The following is a 16,671-nucleotide window of genomic DNA, read 5'->3' on the forward strand; positions in this document are numbered from 1 at the left end:
ATCAGGATATTTTATCACTAGTAGTCAACATAACAAAAGAGGAAGTAGGTGAGAGTTTTAAAACAAGAGAGAACCAAGAGAGACTATTAATATGTAACTTTAAATCAAAACAGTAGTTTTAAGGGAAATCAGTAGAGGAACTTTTACTTCCATATTTTTTTTAATTAAGAAATACTTTTTCATAAAGAAGCTGACACCAATGTGAATTGTATTTATAAACCATTTTTTTTTAAAAACAATTTCAGAAAACCTTTGCCAACACTTCATGCATGTACTGTTTTCCTGAATCAAGAGACATAGGTAACTGCCCATTATAAAAATGAAAGAACCAAGGGGCAAGATTAAAGTGACATCTTGCCTGGTTCTCAGCTTTCGGGTTTGGGAACAGGACTGTGTAAACCTCTAGTGAGCCACTTCTCAGTTTATCTTTGGAAGGGCAGTTATTCATACAAATTCCCAGTTACTCTGTTATTCAGGGCCTGCACTCCATCCAGGCCCACCCCTAATTATTTCTGCAAGTTACAGCCTAATGTAAAGGTGAGATCCGTGTTTGGGTCCGGCTACTCAATTAAACAGTGGTATAGTTCCCAGATCTGAGGAGAGGACAAGAGGAGGGGGATTCCAAGATAATTCTATTTGACTCAAGGTGATAGATGCTCTGTGGGCAAAGCCACTGTAAAGGGGATGTCCCAGGATTAAATTCTTTTGGTTGAGGGGAGAATTTAAAGAATGTTTGTCATACAGTGTAAGTGCTAATTTTTACAAAAGGAAAGTTCTGTAGAGACATGAACTTGCTCTCTAAGCTTTTTAACTTGCAGAAATTCCATCTTTTGATACAGTGAAGAAACTCTGCCAGTCCCTTTGTCTCTGAAAGAGCTGAGAATTTTATGAAGGATGGGATATTTATCTTAAACTGGCCCAGCCACATTCAGCCTTTAACAAGGTGTTTTAAATTTATTGCCTTTTCTTAACCTTAGGTGGGCCAGAACAGGCATGTATGGAGGAGCAGATTTGGGTGATTTTCTTTATTATGTGCTTAGCAACTTCATAGGAAAAACAAACGGGGGGTAATTTCAATTCCATTTTTTTCTGTCAGTTTCATTCTGATTATCATCAGTTTTAGTATATGCGTATACAGTTTCGTATGATTGAAACCAATACATTCATGCTATGGTTTGACTTTTGCTTAACTTTATTTCATATTTACAATTCCATTTATTGACTTAGTCCAAATGTAGATCTTGGGGGAAAATCTGGAATGCAGTGGAATGAATGCTGGGCAGAGAGTAAGAAAACCTAGATGTGAATGTCAGCTTTGCTCTTCACTAGCTCTGTGACCCAGGGCAACTTTCTTTATGGGCTTTTCATTTGTCTTCTGTAAATTGTGGTTAGTGATTCTTACCTAAAAGGGTAATTGATGGAGCACTGGGGAGAATGAAATAAGATAATATAAAAACACCTGGCATATGGTAGACACGGTCACATTTTTTCCCCCATTTTTTCTCTATTATGCAAGTATGATATAATTTGCTTGACCATTCCCCTGATGGACATTTTGAGACATTTCTGATGTTTTTTTTTTCTTAAATGAATCAGTTAGTAAGTCAAGCAATCTTTCCTATTACATATGTACACACACACACACACACACGCAGATATATATGTGTGTGTATCTGAATGTATACATGTGTTTCTTGGGTTACTTTCCTTAAAGAATTCTGTTTTATTATTGGAATACCAATACGGTTACCTTTTGACTGTGTATATAGAGCCTCTAGTAGATATGGGCCCTACTCTTGTAACAGTCCTGTGAGGGACACTGTCAGACATTGTGGAGATGTGTTTTGAAGAGAAATATTCATAGTGCTCTTTCCTTCACAAACTCCTGGCACCCAAATGGAGGATGGAGGTTGAGGACCCCTGTGTTTGTTAAAGCTGCAGCTGGCCTCAGCCTTGTGGGAACAGTTGATGGTCAGACCTGACTCCTCTCAGGTCAGGGTCATATATAAATGGGAACCTCACTGAAGGGTTTACTCCTTTAACAACATGCACATAAACCATCTTGCTGCAAAAGTTCCTCTGATAAAACAGCACACTGGATTCTAGGCAGCCTGCTGATAAAACACTGAGGCAGGAGGATCTAATTTCTTACGAATACACAGCATTCCTACCCCATATATGTTGGTTGAAACTTTCTTAGAGCAGATTTTAAAATGGAAATAGAAATGGTAGAGTCAGAATGCTTTCCATGTAGAAAGTAGACACTTCAAAACAATTCTCTGGAAACCCCTTAAAGGAAGGAAAAACTGTTAATTGATGAGATAGCCTAAAAAAAGAATGGGAATTCCGGGAAGGACAACTGTGGATGATTATGGATCTAGTAAAATACTGATACTATAAGTGAAATATCGATGAGGTATGAACACCTAAGCTCCTTAATGTGAAGATTCTTGGCTTCTCATTTAAAAAGCAACACATCAATTATTTTGAATTCCTAGGATATAGTCTCAAAAAACTCACTTTAATTAGCTTCCTTTTATAGTCAAGAATATGGAAACATCTTATTGAAGGAATGCTTTGCAGTGGGTAGAACTAAGAAAGCATGCTGACTTTTGAATTTTACTATATGGTATTATTTATCCAAAATGAAAAGGGTTACATTTTCTGCTTTCTTAAATTTAAAGAAAAGCCTTTTTGCTTGTTCTCATTTTAAAATTGCTTCTCTAACATCTGATATAGTCCACAGTTTTTTCTTTTTAACTTTTACCATTTAGTTAACCTCAAGGATTTTTTTTTTTTTCCTAGCTTTTCCTGGCCCTATTTGAGTAGATTTGGAATAGAAGTCATAAGGCTAACTGTTTGGTTTGGCCCTGTAGCCATACCCTGTCAGAACTGTTGTAGATAAACTGGTATGGATGGGATTCCTTGCCCATATGAAAGAACCCAAGAGCTCCTCTTGCCCCAGGTCATTTGGTCTAGACTCGAGTCTCTCAGTCTCAGTACAGTTGACATTTTGGGCCATGTAAGTCTTTGTAGTGGGTGGCCTATGCTTTGTAGGATACTTAATAGCATCCCTGCCCTCTACCCACAGATACCAGTAGCAACCTGTCCCTTTGTTGCTCCCCAGTGTGACAACCAAAAATGTTTCTAGATATCTCCTGGGGGACAAAATCATTCCTCACTAAGAACCATTGGCCTGAAGAATCCTAAAGAGAGTAGATCTGTTTTGGGGTAGACATTGAATATTTATTCGGTCTTGTTAGTAGTCTGAGCTTCCACTACTGTGAGCACAGTGCTCTGTGGCATCCCCAGAGTTGATCAGTTCCTTGGACCAAGCTGATTTGGGAGGTTGTTTGTCTTATATGGGATTCCCTGAAGAGATACCCTGGGACATGAAAACTAAATGAACTTGAAGGTTTTGGTGGGGTCTTGGTTGGAGTGATGAGAAAGAGAGGAGAATGTGAAGTCCTGATGTGGGGCAGTGGTCTTCCTTGGTCCTTGTGCATGCTTCCAGATCACTGTCTGCCTCTTTGCCCTAAAACCTACAGCTCCTTTGAAAGTTGACCATATGCTCGCAGACTTTATCACCTGTTTCCCCTCTTTTTTGTAGTTTTCTGCAGACCTTCACATCATTCTCCTTCATTCTAGTTTCACTCTTTCTCTCTGAACACTACCTCTTTCAATATCCTGGTCTTTCTCTTGACACAGGTCATCACAACTTCCTTGAAACATTTTATTTACTTGATTTTAGGAGACCATGCTTTCTTAGTTCTAAAATGTCACAGTCTGTAAGAAAGTATCACAAGCTAAGTGGCTTAAACAACAGAAATGTATTCTGTTACAGTTGTGGAGACCAGAAATCTGAAATCCAGGTGTGGGTAGGGCCATACTCCCTCTGAAGGCTCTAGGAAAGAGTTCTTTCTTGCTGGCCATCACTCCAATCTCTGCCTCTGCCTTCACGTAACATTCTTTCTCCCTGTGTATGTCTTTGCAGTCAAATTTCCATCTTTTTGTAAAGGACACCAATCATGTTGGATTTAGAACTGGATTTATGACCTCATCTTAACTTGATTACATCCACAAAGACCCGATTTCCAAAACATTCACAGGAGTCAGGGGTTAGAACTTCAGAATTTCTTTTTGGAGGACATTGTTCAATCCGCAATACCCAGTCATCCGTAAAAGCAAAATATGGGTACAGTACTCTGTGTATACTTTTATTCTCCCTAAAAATGGGGTACATACTGGGAAATGTGGATATCAAAGAAAAAAATCTACCCACCTAAAATTTGAGCTTTAAACAAAGCTGTGACTTGTTTATTTCCTGGGGAAGTGGTAACATTTGTTTTTAAATTAATGTAGATTAAAATGAGTTCTATTTAGAAAATTATTGTAGTTGTTCATCCCTTTTAGGTCATTAGAGGTATCCCACGGTGTGAGCAATTGACCTTTGAGAATTAATTTAACAGCATTAATAGTAAGAGGATGCCCTTTAGATGATTTGTGAAGAGTAGCTCTTCTTTGAAAGCATGCTTTAGAAAATACACACCTCTGGGACTAATCAAAGCCTTTGGAGCATTAAGGACTATTGATTTGCATTTTTGCCCACTTATGCTCATGAAGAAAAATCTTCATTAAGTCAATGATCTGTAAAAGAGATCTAGTATGCTGTTCCCAAGCTGTTTTAAAATTTCATTTTAGGGAATGTTCTGCAACAGAAAATCTGTTTTTATTGCATTGGTAAAAAAAAAATCTAGGAGGAAAACTTTAAGTGAATATTTTGGGAGTTCATTTCTATTCCCTTTTATCTTTTTTTCTCATTCTTAAATTCTCTAGTTTTGTTCCTTTCTTTTGCCTTTCTATTCCACAGGTTACATTATTTACCTTTTATCAATATCCCTCTTTTTTTTCCCTTAAAATCATCATGGATTATTATGGATAACTTGGTTGATGAATAAATTTAGAAGATGTTCAGTTGATTGTTAGAAGAAGTACAGTAACATTATGCAGACTTGGGGCATGGGAAGAGGAGTATTTTAATACCTTCAGGTAACCAAGTATCACTCGAGCATAGTTGCTTTCAAGCTCTTAAGATAACTAGATGTATCATTGAGCTAAAGACAAAGTCTACAGTGAAACGTGTTCATTTCTAGGAAGTGTTCCTATGGTAATTGTTGGCCTATTTCTAGATTCTGTCTTTGCTATACTTAGAAATAAAGAAAAAGTGAATCTTGGAAGCAAATGCCATAAATAGTAACTCACTGTTCTTCAGAATTAGACTTTACATGAACCCTTGCTTTTTATCATGATTTTTTTTTTTTTTGGATTTGCCTGAAATGTTGTTTAAGTTAACTTATTTAGTAAATTATTGGCAATTAGTGATTTACATAGAAAGGGAAGGTGTTTAATAAGAGCAAATAATAGATTTATTAATTACTGATTTCTCTTTTTGTGTCAGTAAGGATGAACCATGGTTTAATCAGCATTGTACTGTGTATTCACTATACAAAGAGCAGCTGGTAAATAGTCCCTAAGGAGGATGAGAACTTGCCTAGAAGTGGTGTTTTTAATTTACTATTAGCTATTATCATTTACATGAAAGTCTTACTTGGGCATAATAAATACATGAAGATAAGTGTCACTATCAGAATTTTTCATATGCTGGGCCCACATTTTTCAGGGTGGTGAGTAATATCTACGGCTGAGTAAAGCCTTCAATATATATGGCTGGCCTGTGAGCAGTTCTAGACATGTCAGTGCCTGTCATCTGGGAGATTGATTTAGCTTCCCTCTTCCAAACTCCTTGACCTACTTTCCCAGGTATTGACCTTCTGCTTCTGCTTCTTAACTATGTCTACAATGAGTTCTTCTCTTGGATTCCTGCTCTTCTGCATTTCACCTTCCCAGGACTCGATCCTGGTTTTATTCAGTGGCTCCATTCATACCCACTATTTATCTGGTTCCACATCTTCTCTCTCTCTTTTTTTACCCTACAGCCTTGATTTTAGTCTTGCTATATGCCCAGATTACACTAAACCAATTAGTCATTCACCCCATTCATTCATTCAGTGAAAGTGTATTGAACCTCCATTTCATGCCAGGTGTAATCAGTGAAAAAACAAACATCCCTGACCTTATACAGTTACATTCTAGAAAGAAGAGATGAAAAAATAATAAACACAGTAAGTATGTATTTTTGTAATATATTAAAAATTGATAGATACTAGTGGAAAACAAAGTAGAGCAGGATAAGGAGGATTAGGAAAGCTAAGGGACAGAGAGTGGGAAGGCCACAGAAGTCACAGTTTTAATCCCATAATCAGTCTTTGTCATTTTATACACCTGATCATCCTATTTATTTATTTATTTATTTATTTATTTATTTATTTTTTATGATCCCTGCATATTTTGGCAACTCAAATACTTGTTGAACTGGAGTTTTAGAACAACAGTAAGACAGCCTCCTGTTTAGATGAAGATTTAAAGAAGTTGAAGCACAAAAAGATCATTCTGGTATTTTCTATTCTACTTTTTGGTTGCCTTTAGTTAACTTTTATCCAGAGAATCAGTTTTGAAATAACATCAGAACTCAGTTTTATTTTTAATGTTATTTTTTTTTGTCACAAACATCTGACAGCCTTGATTTTATAAGTTCTCAGGCTTCTTGCCCCATGATCAACCATTATATGAGTACACTGTGCAAACCGTAAAATCATGGAAAAGTTTAAGCCAATCTTCTGACTTATAAAAGCTTGGTAACTCAGTCTTTAACTTATTCTTGTGATAGGATGGCAGTCCGTAAAGAATCTGGAGTGTTCTCTATCTATCTGGCACCTCCCTAGAGAACTGATTTATAGATCTTTCTTGTCCTTCTGGTCCAAACAGACCTGAAAGCACATGTTGATCATCCTATTTAAAAAGATGTTGTTTTACCGAAGACTGAAGGAGGTGCAGAATTTAGTCATGTGATATATGCTCAAGGGCTGTGAGGCAGGAGTATGCAAAAGAGTCCTGTGTGGATGGAGTAGAGTAGGGAGGGGGGAGGATTACAGGCCACATAGGGTTTGTGGAGTGTAGTAAAGATTTCAGCTTTTACCCTGGCTGAAATGGGAAGCTTTGCAAGGTTTTGAGCAGAGGAATGACATGGCCATTTTTAATTTTTTACAGGCTGCTGTGTGGCAAGGAGAAGCAGGGAAGTTAATCACAAGGCTCTTGTATTTCATCTTGGTGAGAGACAGAGCAGTAGCAGAGTAGGTGGTGAGAAGTGGTCAGATTTTAGATATATTTTGAAAGTAGGACCAGCAGTATTTGCTAATCAACTAATATGCATCGTGAGAAAATTCAAGGATGGTTCTAAGGATTTTGTCTTAGAAGAAAAAGAGTTTTTATCAGTTAAGATGTGGAAGTCTTCATATAGAACTTTTTTTTTTTTTTTTTTTTTTTTTTTGGTAGCAGGGAAGGTTAGGAAGGTTAGTTTTGAACATGTCACGTTTCAGAGAGCACATACTCATTTTCATCTTAAATAATGGCTTCTTGATCTTGTTGTGGACCATAGCAAATTTTTGCTTTGCTGAAGTGAGGAAACCATTAAAAAGACAATAAGTAATGGGTCATCTGTGTTTGATGGAATCTCTTCTAAATTATAGTTGGCGAGGAACTCCCATTATAATACCACTCATTTAAAAATGCCAGCAAAGGTAAAACTTAATTGTTTACAGAGAAACCAGGACCATAACAGTCTTGTAAAATATGCAATATAGTGGCATGTGCATGTTTAATTTACATGTCTATTTCTTATTATTTTCACTTAATACTATTTTTCAGGTCTATCCATTTTTGTTCTATGTACCTCTAGTATGTAGTTTGTAGTTTCTAACTGCTGCATCATATTCTATATTATGTTCTTACTCATTTTACTAAACTTTTCCCCTAGTGCAGGACTTCTAGGTTACCTCCAACCTTCCATTATCCCAGCAGTGCTGCATGAACATCCATATAAACACGTGGGAAGCTTTTACCCAGGAGTGGGATTGCTGGATGTTACAGCATCTGCACGTTTGATTTCAGTATGCCCTGCTAGTGCATTCTCCAGAATGGCTGACTGTGACTGTTTAAATTCTCATCCATAATACATGACTCTGCCCTTATATCTCAATATTAGGCTGTTTTAAACACTGTATATATGTTATATATTTCAAATTTATTGAACATAACTAGTCATAATGTTATTTCATAATTAAAGAGAATACTATGTCATTTTTTCTCCCTCCTCATTTTGTATTCTGTTCATTTGCTTCTTTTTACTTTTATTTTCCCTGATTAGTTTTGACAGAGATGTTTCAATTTTATTAATCTTTTCAAAGAACTAGGATTTGGTTTTATTTATTTTCTCAACTTTTTAATGTTTTTTTAAATATATATTTTTAAAGTTTATTTATTTTGAGAGAGACAGAGACAGCATGTGTGGGGGAGGGGCAGAGAGAGGTGGGGACAGAGAATCCCAAGCAGACTCCTCACTGTCAGCACAGAGCCTGACACAGGGCTTGAACCCATGAACTGTGAAATCATGACCGGAGCCAAAAGTAAGAGTTGCGTGCTTAACCAATGGAGCCACCCAGGTGCCTGTCAACTTTTTTTTATCTTTATTCCAGTTTTTTCTGCCCATATTTGTATTATTTTGTTTCTTTTCTTTTTCTTCCCTCCTTCATCTCTGTGTTCATTGCCTTTTTACAAATTTTCTAAAGTTGAACACTTAACTCCATTAATTCTAAGTATTCCTGAATTCCCTTATTATTTCATCTTATCCCATATTGTATGTTTTTAGTCCTTGTCATTGATTTATAATTTTTTTATGTTATGCTTAGAGAACATAGATCATATGATACTGATTTGGGGAGAATTTATGGATGTTTGCTTTAAGGCCTAGTACATAGTCCATTTTTATAATTGTTATATCTGTGTTTGAAGGGAATATGTTCTCCATTGTTTATAAAAGTCTATGTGTTTGCTAATTTGATCTTATTAACCATGTTATTCAAATCTTATGTATCTTAGCTTATTTTTTCTGCTTGCTCTATGAGTTTCAGAGAGGAATATGATAGAATATTCACCAGCTTTTAAAATTTATTTGCTTTTTCTCCCCATGCTTAGTTAATTGTTGCTCTATATATTTTGAGACTGTTGTTAGATGCATTTATGTTGTTGATTATTCTGTCTTACTGATACATCATTAAAAGTATATAATGCCCTTCCTTTGTATCTTTTTTTTCTCCTGCCCAGATTTTCTCTTAACTTGTATTAAAATGGAATGCTCTAGCTTATATGGATTCATATTTGCTTGATATATTTAGTTCCAAATTTTATAATTAAATTTTCTGTGACTTTTTGATAGGCCAATGGGATCTATAAAATTTTTGCCACATATTGTCTTTATCAGTTGTAGAGTTTTGTACTTTTGGTTGGTATATTTTTCCTATTTGAGTTCATTGTCATTATTTTGTTTAGAGTCATTTTTGCTATTTTTCATGTTTTTTATCTGTCATACTTTCTTCCTTTCTTCCACTGAACTGATCTGCTGGCTAACCATTTAAAAATTTTATTTCTTTCTTTTTGTGGTCTCTACTAACTAAGATCCATACTTATATTTATGTTTCTTGATTAGTTATTAAGCTTACCAATATCTATTATTTTCTTCCCAGTGATACACTTAACTGAGCCTATGACTGTCCCCTCTGTAGACTCACATAGCAACCAAGGAAATTCGTATGCAGCTCTTTGTTCTGTGAGATGTACAGGAAGCACTGATATCTGAGTCTCCTTTGGTTTGGTTGGACCAGGAGCCTGTGAAGCTGTTGAATTCTAGGGTGAACAGAGAGATGATCACTGGAAACAGACAATATTGGCTGATCTGGGATAGCAGGAACAGAAACCTTAGAGGCAACAAAGCCAGCAATGTGTGTGATGACCAGAGAGGCTTCCTGGGTTTCCCTTTTTAATAATCGATTAAAAAAATATTAAATATATCTCCTTCCTGGACAGTTGTCTGTCCTACTTATTAAGAGCATATACCCTGATGGCTTTCTCCCTCAACATGGGCCAGGAGACACTACTTTTGTGACTCAAGAGTCCATTGATGCACAACAGCACTTTCTGAGACCTGAGTCTCATTGAGCCCTGTAAATATGAACTTAGTTTCTAGTAGGGCACCCTGCTATACTCTCCCACCAGTGAAATTTTTACTGCTTAGGTAGAGTAAGAAAAAGTTCCCAGATACCCTAGACTCCTCACTTTGTGTCACCTTTCACATTCAGTTAATGTGTACAGGTCTTGTAGGCTTTTCTGCCAAAATGTGCACACAGTGGTACAGTTGCACTGCTGTGATCCTCACTCAGGTCACCATTATCTTTCATCCAAACTATGCAGTTGATCTCCAAGCTTCTGCTCTTGCCCTGGTAGAGTCCCTTCTGCAGAACATAGTGAGATGTATTGTAAAACTCAGATCAGAAGTTGTTGCTTGCATAAAAGCCTTCGGTGATTTACTGTTGCATTTAAAATAAAATGCAAACTCTTTACAAAGCTTGTAAGGTCCTATATGATCTGCTCCCTGCTTACTCTTCCAAACTCAGCTTATGCTACTGTTTTTCCTTACTCACTAGGCCGTAGCCACATTGGATTCTTTTTGAGTATGCCAAGTTTGCTTGTTCCTTCCTCAGGGACTTTGTACAGACCCTTCTCTTTGCCTGGAATACTCTGCTCCAGATCCCTACTCGGCTGGCTCCTTCTGGTCATTTAGGCTCAGCTAGAATGTCACCTTAGGGGAGCTTTCAGGGATACCCAGCTGTGGGAGCGCTGTGCATACTGCCTGTCTCTCTCTCTCTCTCTCTCTCTCTCTCTCTCTCTCTGTCTCTCTCTCTCTCTCTCTCTCTCTCACACACACACACACACACACACATTTTCATACTGTTATGTTACACACATTGTCATTCTCAATCATATTACTGTCTTATTGTTTTATTGCCCTTTCACTTTTGAAGTCTCATTTACTTGTTTACTTGTTTATTGTCTACATTGCCTACCTCCACTGGAAAGTAAACTCCACAAGGGCAGGAACTTCATTTTGTTCTCTGGTACATGATAGCTTCTCAGTTGATTTTGTTGAATGAATGGATGGATGACTAGATGGCTGGGTGGGAATAGATAGGAGTACTTCCCACAGCACATCCCACCAAATGCAAAAGTAAGAAGACTGACTGAGAATTTACAACTCCTACCTTAGAAGCTCTTTTCCATCCTGAATAAACCTTAAGTTCCTTTAGCAAATGTTTGTCTGATTATAGAGTAGGCAGGCATTTCATCTCTATTCAACTCTTAGGTGTGAGAAGAGTGGTTCAGCCCAGCTGTTCTGTGGTCAAGTGTTTAGTTATGTACAGTTACTGCCTGGGAACCCACTCTTGCTCTCTGTCCCTGCCTTCTCTATAAATTGGGAGCCTCTCTGAAGAAGAGCTGCAGCTTCCTTAGCTTTCTCTCCTGTGGTTGAATCAAGTCCTGTTTGTAGTTTGTCTTAGAGAAATTTGTTAAAATTGCTTGTTTGGTGGCTCTGCCAGCCATTCCTCCTGTCCCCCTTGCTGTTTTCATCCAAGTATAGATTTGTCTCCTTTTGTGCCACTTTCCTGTCATTTTAATAGGTTTGTGGGAGGAAGAGGAGGTAGACATATTTGTTTAGTTTTTCATCTCAATTGGTTAAGTTCTTTGCCTGAGTTCTTTTACTACAGTGATGTGGGATGCAGAAAGGCTTTTTGAGTAGACTTGGAGTTGATGTATTAATAAATATGCTCTGATTTCAAAAACGGAAATTTATTTAGGTCTTTTTCTAAAGAGTGAGAGTTCAATTTATGCTGCTGTATCTGAATATATGTCCCTTTTGCAAAGATAGAAATGCTATCCTGTGTGGTATGATTTCTTTTTTCAGTCTTGCCTTCTCTTCAGTAACAGAGACACACACACATCCAAATGCTCTGGTTTTAATTTAATGAGTCTTGGTAGAACAACCTCAGTGGATTATAGGTCCAATTTGAGAGATTAAAGAGGTAGAGTTGAAAGAAATTGGAGATTTATTGGATAAATTTCTCTTGTTTTTGTTTTTACTTTCAGGGCATTGGTTGTTGTGTGAGGGAGAGAACATGCAAGAGAAATCATGGATGACTTCTGAACTTCTAGCTTAGGAAACTGGGGAGACAATGGCGCCATTATGGGGATTGAGATTATAATATAAGTACCTGGTTTGGGAAAGAGGTGGGGAGGACAGGAAGAATTTAGATATGCTACTTTTACAGTGCCTGTGGGTCATCGAAATGGGAATATCTAGTAGGTGGTAAGATATACAGGCCTTGAGCACCAGAGAGAAACTTTGACTGGAGGATGTTCTGGGAATGATCAGCATGGAAGGTGATTAAAATGGTAAACGAGGATGAGGTCATCCAGGGAAGAGTGAATAAAGTTTAAAGGAAAACAAACAAACAAAAAATTGAAGGGAAATGCAGAATAGGTTGATCAAAGGAGACTTGAAAAGAAGTGATGAGTGAAGTAGATAGAAAATCTAGGAGAATATTGTATTACGAAAACTATAGAAAGAAAGGAAAATGAATATGAGATCAGAACAATTCTTAGCACAGTGCTTGTCACACATTACATATTCAATAAATATTTATCATGGAGAAAATATTTGTTATGTTTTACTTTTAAAAGGTGGTTGGTAATTTGGCTACAGCAAGATCAGTGGGATATAAAGGTTTACAATAGATTGCATTATGTTGTCTCCTTGTTGTGAGGTAATGTTCTACTTGAGATGACCCTGTCAATAAGCTTATAAATAAAAGGAAAAGAAAGAGGAGATTGTACCTAGAATGGAACATGTAAGCAGTAGAAGACCAGAGCACATTCATATGTTGATGGAAAATACTGAGAAGAAAGGGAGAAGTTGAACATCTATAAAAAGAGAGGGCATCATTGATAGAATGAAGTTCTGAGGAGTGTGCAGTGATGAATTCCGGAGAACAGGAGGGAAGGGATTCCATGCATGGCTGGCAGGGATACACAGATAGATCTGGATGCAGATGGGGATTGTAGTAGAGAGATAAGGCTGAAGAATGGAAAGGGGTCCTTCCTTTTGACTCTTGTTTTCTTGATTAAGTTAGATGACAAGATGTTCTTCTGAGAGTGAATTGGGATGATATGGGTTAAGAGCATGGAGAGAGTGGTAGAATGGGGGAGAGAAGTCACCAGGGAAATTTACTAGAGGTTCACTGAGCAGTTTCAGCCCCTCAGAAGTTGGAGATTATTATATTTCAGTTGTTCCTCCAAACCTTACAGTTGTGTTCTTTGGCCTGAATGTTGGGACAGAATTGGTAATCGTCTGGTTTGATTCAATGTCAGGTATTGCTGGGTGAGTGAAATGGACAGACAAGGAAGTCAGGAGCTTGAGGGATTGTCAAGGAAGTGGTAAGATGATGAGCCATGGGTTCTAGGTGGGAGAGGGGAGGGAGGGAAGGAAGGTAAGAAGGGATGATGGATTCATTGTTTCTAAAAAAGTGCCTAAGGAGGGCCTGCAAGGTGCTAGACCCAGTTCTAAGCACTAAGTACATAGTGGAGAACGAGACAGCCAACAATTACAGCTGTAATGGAACAGTTATAATGGAGAGGGGACATGGTTGACAAAGACAATTACAGACTGAGGTGAGTGTTAGAAAGTCTGCTATGAAAGAGGGTAACTGGGAGGGGCTGCAGAGGAAGATGTTACAGAGGAAGAGCTAATTCAGAGACCCTGGGTTTGGAAAGAATTGGATAATAATGGAAAGGAGTTGGGGTGTCTGGGTGGCTTAGTAGGTTTAGCATCCAGCTCTTGATTTCAGCTCAGGTCATGATCTCACAGTTCATGAGATTGACTCCCACGTCGGGCTCTGCACTGACAGCCTGCTTGGGATTCTTTCTCTCCCTTCTATCTCTGCCCCTCCTTCACTTGCTCTCTATCTCTCGCTCTCAAAATCATACATACATACATATATACATACATATTTAAAAAGAGAAGAAGAAGAAAGAGAAGGAATCCAGGGCGAATGAAGGGAAGGTTGGAATGAGATGAACTTGAAAAGGCAGGCAGCTTTGTCCTTCAGGGCTTTTCAGGAAATAAAGTGCAGTGGGAATCCATTAGCATATGTGAAACAGAGGAGGGATATAATCTCACTGATGTTTTTATTAAATTATTGGGTACATTGCTGAAAATGGAGGGCGAGGGTGGGAGCAGGGAGTCCAGGTAAGTTATAATAGCAGTCCAGGAAAGAACTGATGAGGGGGGCCTTAGAATTAGGGGTGGCCATGGAGAAGTGGATGATTTTGAGATATATTTGGACATAAAACCCACAGGATTTGACTAATGGCCAATTTTTTGGCTCTACCTTTAAAATATATTTAGAATCCTACCACTTCTTACTGTGTCCACAGCCATCCCTAGTCTAAACCATCATTATCTCACACTTGGACTATATTAACCTTATAACTGGCTTCCTGATTTCACTCTTGTCTCCTTGCATCTACTCTCCACAGAGCAGCTAGAATGAGCCAGTAAGGCATAAATTAGATCATGTCATTCTTTGGCTTCAGACCTTTCATTAGTCTCTTATGTCAGAATTTAAACTCTAAAGTGACCTACAAGGCCCTACATAATTTAGCCCTTGTTTCTGTTCTGGATTCACTGTGCTCCAGCCACATTGGCTTCTTGCTGTTTGTTGAACATGCCTGACTCATTCTTACCTCAGGATCTTCACGCTTGCTGGAATCTTCCCCAGGAATGCTCCTTTTCCAGACACTCTCATGACTTGCTCCCTCACCTGTTTCACTTTCTTATTAACTGTTACCTTCCTACCTTTCTTGCCCTGCCTTCCCTGATATGTGTATTTAAAATTACTTCTTCTTGCCATGCCAGCATTCTCTAGCCCCCTTCCCTGCCTTGTTTATCTCCTTAGAACCTATTACTACCTTATGGCGATATATATTGCCACATGTATCATTTCTCTCTATTTATTTTTTGCTTAATTTCTATCTCCACTAGAGGGTCACTTTCAGGAAAGTAAAAATTTTGTATCTGTTTACTACTGTATCCCAATAGAATAGTGCCTGGTGCATAGTAGCTTCTCAGTAGTTACCTGAAAAATGAATTGCTGAACAGACTGGATGTGGAAAGAAAGAAATTGTATTCTCAAAAAATGTGATACGTATGAGTCCATGGGTTATTAGCCTGAGCAGCTTGATGATGGTCAGAGAGGAAGACGACTAGAGGAATAACAGATGTTAGAGGTCTGTTTTGGCATGTTAAATTTACCTCCAGGTGGAAATATCATGAAGTCAATTGGATATGTGTCTGGAACTCAGAGGTGAGGAGTTTGGGAATTCTCAACATATGTATAGGATTTAAAGCCACGGTATTGAGTGAGATCATGTATGTAGAGATGTAGACAGAGAAGAAGGAAGGCTAAGAAGTGACCTTCAGGGTCTTTTAACACTGACAGGCTAGGTAGAGGAGAAACATCCAATGGAGCACTAAGAAAGGGAGGAGGAAAACCAGGGGAGTGTGATGTCATGGAAGCTAAAAGAAGAACACAATTTAAGAGTAATAGGTGTGGCCTGAGAAAGACAAGCACAGACAGTAAGTGAAACGGATAAGACACTGGTGGTCTTAGTAACATTAAAGAGGAAGGTTGGTGTGAGCAGTGCTATAACATAACTGGAGATCAGTATGTTATGGTCAGAGTTGCATATTTTATATGAGACATGGACATCTAGATGTCAAGGTCTAGAGTTTGGCTAGGTAGCCTTGGGTTAGATACCTAATGCAGTGGAGGGATAGTCTTTTGCTTTCAGATAGTAAAATAATTGAGAGTCTAGGATAGTACATGGGATTTTTACATGGACTGTAATAATCTCCACTGAGGCTAGGGCTTGAGGTTAAAAGTAAGAATATGCAGTCAGGTGCCCAAATCTTCAGTGTCTGAGGGTCTGTTGCCTGGTAGAAAACAGGATTGAAGGATGGCAGCAAGTGCTGGAACATCATGGCATGAGCTTCGGAGGAGCAGGAACTGCTTCCCAAGGGCAGGGCTGAGCAGTAATGGTTAGATGTGCTTTGGGGAACGAGGAGAAGCCAGTCTTACATCCTTCCTGCTAGACACAAGTTTTGTGGGTCAAATTAACAGCTGAAACAGGAACAGTGAGCTCAGGTTCGTGTTGTGTAAATGGTTCATGGGTACATCGGGGAATTTGTATATCATGGCCTCAGGCTCCAGCAGGGTAGAGTGGAAAGACCTGGGAGGAAAAGGAACACTGGAAGGCAAAGTGATGACAGAGCAGTGTGGGGGTTTATGTCAAAGGTTGAGGTGCTGACCTCCCGCCTGTTGCTTTATAAAAGAATCTTTCCTAATTCTTAACTTTCAGCATGACCATGTCATGAGATGCCTGCTCGGGCGAGTATTTGTTAGCTGTGCCCCAGATAACCAAATGAGTTAATCTCCTGAATAGAGTTATTTACCATTACCCCTGTGAACGTGGAAGGGTGTGTGCCAAACACAGTTATTGTGGTTTTGGCATAAAAAGGCCTTTCTGGCAGTAATTGTTGGCCGGTATGTT

At 38.3% G+C, this 16,671-nt stretch overlaps 1 protein-coding gene across 14 annotated transcripts in view; it reads left to right on the forward strand.

Moving 5' to 3' along the window:
* ST7 (suppression of tumorigenicity 7) overlaps positions 1 to 16,671 on the forward strand; it is a 262,668-nt gene that overhangs the window by 174,358 nt on the left and 71,639 nt on the right. The window lies entirely within an intron of this gene.

This window comes from Panthera tigris, chromosome A2 (assembly GCF_018350195.1).
Source record: "Panthera tigris isolate Pti1 chromosome A2, P.tigris_Pti1_mat1.1, whole genome shotgun sequence".
Lineage (NCBI taxonomy): Eukaryota > Metazoa > Chordata > Mammalia > Carnivora > Felidae > Panthera > Panthera tigris.